Source organism: Eubalaena glacialis, chromosome 1 (genome assembly GCF_028564815.1).
Source record: "Eubalaena glacialis isolate mEubGla1 chromosome 1, mEubGla1.1.hap2.+ XY, whole genome shotgun sequence".
NCBI lineage: Eukaryota > Metazoa > Chordata > Mammalia > Artiodactyla > Balaenidae > Eubalaena > Eubalaena glacialis.
Window position 1 is genome coordinate 62,124,684 of NC_083716.1, and position 6,011 is coordinate 62,130,694.

Consider the following 6,011-nt stretch of genomic DNA (forward strand, 5'->3'; position numbering starts at 1 on the left):
CAGATGACATGATACTATACATAGAAAATCCTAAAGATGGTACCAGAAAACTACTACAGATCATCAGTGAATTTGGTAAAGTTGCAGGATACAAAATTAATACACAAAAATTTCTTGCATTCCTCTACACTAACAACAAAAGATCAGAAAAGGAAATTAAGGAAACAATCCCATTTGCCATTGCATCAAAAAGAATAAAATACCTAGGAATAAACCTACCTAAGGAGGCAAAAGACCTGGACTCACAAAACTATAAAATACTGATGAAAGAAATAAAAGATGACACAAACAGATGGAGAGATATACCATGTTCTTAGATTGGAAGAATCAATACTGTGAAAATGACCCAAAGCAATCTACAGATTCAATGCAATCCCTATTGAATTACCAATGGCATTTTTAACAGAATTAGAACAAAAAATTTTACAATTTGTATGGAAACACAAAAGATCCTGAATAGCCAAAGAAATTTTGAGAAAGAAAAACAGCTGGAGGAATCAGGCTCCCTGACTTCAGACTATACTACAAAGATATAGTAATCAAAACAGTATGGTACTGGAACAAAAAGAGAAATATAGGTCAATGGAACAGGATAGAAAGTCCAGAGATAAACCCATGCACCTATGATTACCTAATCTATGACAAAGGAGGCAAGAATATACTAGATTGGCCAAAAACTTCGTTCATTTTTTTTCCATACAATTACTCTAGTAGTGCTTAGTTGTCTTTAACTTCATTCGAAACAATTGTGTATTGTGACAGGTGTCATATCAGCATGCATTTTTGAAAAAAAACTTAAAATTGGTGAATTTTAATATTGAAGATGGAAGAAAAAATGCAACATTTTCCACGTATTATGCTTTTACTATTTCAAGGAAGGTTAAAATGCAACTGAAATGCAAGAAAAGATTTGTGCAGTGTATGGAGAAGGTGCTGGGATGGATCGAATGTGTCAAAAGTGGTTTGTGAAGTTTTGCATTGGAGATTTCTGGCTGGACGATGCTCCACAGTCAGGTAGACCAGTTGAAGTTGACAGTGATCAAACCGAGACATTAATTGAGAACAATCAATGTTATACCATGCAGGAGATAGCCGACATACTCAAAATATCCAAATCATTTGCACAAGCTTCGTTATGTTAATGGCTTTGATGGTTGGGTTCACATAAGTTAAGCGAAAAAAACCTTCTTGCCCGTATTTCTACTTAAATGTAACGAAAATCTTCCGTTTTTAAAGCAAATTGTGATGGGTGATGAAAAGTGGATACTGTTCAATAATGTGGAACAGAAGAGATCATGGGGCAAGCAAAATGAACCACCACCAACCACACCAAAGGCCAGTCTTCATCCAAAGAAGGTGATGTTGTGTATATGGTGGGATTGGAAGGGAGTCCTCTATTATGAGCTCCTTCTGGAAAACCAAATGATTAATTCCAACAAGCACTGCTCCCAATTAGACCAACTGAAAGCAGCACTCATGAAAGCATCCGAAGTTAGTAAACAGAAAACACATAATCTTCCATCAGGATGACGCAAGACTGCATGTTTTTTTGATGACCCGGCAAAAACTGTCACAGCTTGGCTGGGAAATTCTGATTCATCTGCCATATTCACCAGACATTGCACCTTTGGATTTCCATTTATTTTGGTCCTTACAAAATTCTCTTAATGGAAAAATTTCAATTCCCTGGAAGACTCTAAAGGCATCTGGAATGGTTCTTTGCTCAAAAAGATAAAAAGTTTTGGGAAGATGGAATTATGAAGTTGCCTGAAAAATGGCAGAAGGTAGTGGGAAAAAACAGTGAATATGTTGTTCAATAAAGTTCTTGGTGAAAATGAAAAATGTGTCTTTTATTTTTACTTAAAAACCAAAGGAACTTTTAGGCCAACCTAATACAATGGAGAAAAGACAGTCTCTTCAATAAGTGGTGCTGGGAAAACTGACAGCTACATGTAAAAGAATGAAATTAGAACACTCCCTAACACTACACACAAAAATAAACTCAAAATAGATTAAAGAACTAAATGTAAGGATGGATACTATAAAACTCTTAGAGGAAAACATAGGTAGAACACTCTCTGACATAAGTCGCAGCAATATCTTTTTTGATCCACCTCCTAGATTATAATGAAAATAAAAACAAACAAACAAAACAAATGGGACCTAATTAAATGTAAAAGCTTTTGCACAGAAAAGGAAACCATAAACAAAATGAAAAGACAGCCCACAGAATGGGAGAAAATATTTGCAAATGATGCAAGTGACATGGGATTAATCTCCAAAATATACAAACAGCTCATGCAGCTCAATATCAAAAAAACAAACAACCCTATCAAAAAATGGGAAGATCTAAATAGACATTTCTCCAAAGAAGACATACAGATGGCCAAAAAGCACATGAAAAGATGCTCAACATCACTAATTATTAGAGAAATGCAAATCAAAACTACAATGAGGTATCACCTCACACTGGTCAGAATGGCCATCATCAAAAAATCTACAAACAATAAATGCTGGAGATGGTGTGGAGAAAAGGGAACCCTCCTACACTGTTGGTGGGAATATAAATTGGTGGAGCCACTATGGAGAACAGTAGCCAAGACATGGAAGCAACCTAAATATTCATCAACAGAGGAATGGATAAAGAAGATGTGGTACATATATACAATGGAATATTACTCAGCCATAAAAAATAACAAAATAATGCCATTTGCAGCAACACGGATGGACCTAGAGATTGTCATACTGAGTGAAGTAAGTCAGACACAGAAAGACAAATATCATGTGATTTCATTCATATGTGGAATCTAATTTTAAAAAATGATATAAATGAACTTATTTACAAAACAGAAACAGATTCACACATTTTGAAAACAAACTTATGGTTACCAAAGAGGAAACGTGGAGGGGGAGAGATAAATTAGGAGCTTGTGATTAACATACATACACTACTATATATAAAATAGATAACCAACAAGGACCTACTGTATAGCACAAGGAACTCTACTCAATATTGTGTAATAACCTATATGGGAACAGAATCTGAAAAAGAATGAATATATGTATCTGTATAACTGAATCACTTTGCTGTACAGCTGAACTAACACAACATTGTAAATCAACTATACTCCAATAAAAATTTTTTTTTTTAAAGTTCTGAGGATGTAGTCTATAGCACATTGACTACAGTTCACAACATTTTATTATATATTTGAAAGTTGCTAAGAAAATTGATCTTAAATGTTCCCACCACAAAAAGGAATGACAATTATGTGAAGTGATGGAGGTGTTAACTAACCCTACTGTGGTAATCCTTGCACAATATATAAGTATCAAATCATCATGATGTACACCTTAAATTTACATAATGTTATATTCCAGTTATATCTCAATAACACTGAGGAAAAAAACTAGGCAAAGAGGGACTTGAATAGACACTTCTCCGAAGATGACATACAAATGACCAAAAAGCTCCTGAAAGGTGCTCATTATCTATCACTAATCATTAGAGAATGCAAATCAAAACTGCAATGAGATACTACCTCATACCCATTAGGATGGCTGTTGTCAAAAAAAAGGAAAATAACAAGCATTGGTAAGGATGTGGAGAAATTGGAACCCTTGTGCATTGCTGGGGGCAATGTAACTGGTGCAGCCACAGTGGAAAACAATATGATGATTCCTCAAAAAGTTAAATGTAGAATTACCATATGATCTAGCAAATCCAATTCTAGGTATGTACCCAAAAGAATTGAAAGTAGGGACTCGAAGAGGTATTTGTATACTAATTTCACAGCAGCATTATTCACAATAATGAGTACTGACACATACCTCAGCATGGATGAACCTTGACAACATTATGCTGAGTGAAACAAGCCAGACACAAAAGGACAAATATTGTATGAGCCATTTCTACGAGGTACCTTGTATAGACAAATTCATATGGACAGAAAGGAGAATAGTGTTTGTCAGAGGCTGAAGGAAAAGGAGAATGGGGAATTATTGTTTAATATGCATAGAGTTTCAATCTGGGATGATGAAAAATTTCTGGAGATGTAAAGTGACGACAGCTGAACAACACTGTGAATGTACCTAATGTAAAGACACTGCACTGTCCATTTAAAAATAGTTAAAATGGTAAGTATGAATAGTTTACTGCAATTACAAAAAATTTTAAGGTATCAAGAAATGGGGGAAAAATACTATTACTAGCTCCAGTAAGAGCTGGATCAGCAGAGCCTTCTCAAAATTAAAGATTATCAAATATTATTTGTGACCTTGCATTTGCCAAGAGCAACTGACATTGCTTTCAACTGTACGAACTGAAAATGAAGTTATTAAAAGTATAAATTTAATGACCTAATAGATGAATTTACAGAAAAGCAAGTCAGAAAAATGATCATGACATCATATATTAATAAAGTATTATATATCGCATTATATAAAATTATGACACCAAAAATATTTTTGCAGTTTATAAGCTTATATTGTTACTCAGTTATAACTATTACCCAATTATATTTTACAACAGTGATAACACAATAAAACATTTTTAAAGGAAAACTTTATATTTTAGGTCCTTTAATGGCTCTTTTTCCCTGCTTTTTGAAAAGGAGCTCCGCATTTTCATTTTGACTGGGCACCCCAGATTATGTGATAGCTGGTTCTGACCCTCAGCTCTTATCCTTGATAGCCTGTTTATCTTTGACTGAGTCATTTAACCTTTGTATCTCAGTTTTCTCACCTCTCAGACAGGAATGGTATTTACCCTCCTTCGTAGAATTGATGTGAAATTTAAAAATATATATACACACACACACACACAGTGGTTTGAAAAATTATAGGTACTTTAAAATATTGGTGGCATTGTTGCTGTTCATATGATATATTTTATAACTACTACCCTTCCTGGAGTCTGAGTCTTTAGACAAATACATTTCTTATCTAAAATGAAGAAATTTAATTCATTATTTTCTCTGGTGCTTTCCAGACTTTTGAGAGAGAAGCTAAGTGACTCATTTGGTCCATAAAGCCATCGTTTTTTTAGCTTAGTGATTTCATGGATGGAATTTATTTCTTCACATGACTAAAAGCAAAGTATAAACTGAAGATGATGCCAAAACACTAGACTTCGGTCAACACTTTTAAAGCCTAAAATTTCAAATAGCGTTTCTGATAAACTCTCTGACTTTTAAGCAACTCAATGGAAGAACACCACTAACAGCGCTGAGTTCCCCCAGCTCTATCTCAGGGCAATCTGTAGATACCAGACGCTGCTGAGTGCAAATAAAAATACTGCTGTAAATACAGAGGCAAAAATGCCCCAGCACTAGGATGGCTTTGATGAGGAGCTCTGCCAGATTAGAGGACTGAGTCTGAGAGCCAAGCATTGACCGACGCAGAAGCTGGGGTCCTAAATCTGAACCCACCCATCACGCACACTTACAGCAAACTATGACAATATCCGGACCATTGGTACAGGTGACACTGTTGACCCGCCATCACTGGGGGTTTCCTGAGTCCTGTATACATCTTCCTGCATCTCCCTATATCTCCCTAGTTACCATACGTAGGTGACTGGCTTAGGGGTGCGGCTAGGTCCTTTGTGTCAAGAGGCCTGTCCTAGGGGACCAAACTTGTAACTAATCCATAGGTTAACCAGCTGGTTGGGGATAGAATTCCAATTGTTCCACAACTCATGCCTCTGAAAAGTTGGCTAACATCCCCCTGCTCCAGGCCCGGGAATCCGCTCTGAAGTGTTCTCTCCCTCACTGGCCATCCCTCAGATAGGCCCTCCTACTGCTTAACCTTTGCCCTTTCTAATTGCCCTGATCTCATCCCAACCTCCAGAGCTGTGTTTAAAGTCCACCTCTGGGGAACACACAGATTGAGTGCTCCAGATAATCCCTTTCCCAGTCCTGCTTGGCATCTGGCCGGTGGGCCGTGTACCCAGACTTCCTGGGACACTGGCTGGGGTTTGAGGAGGGACCTCAGTACCTACCTGGCTACAG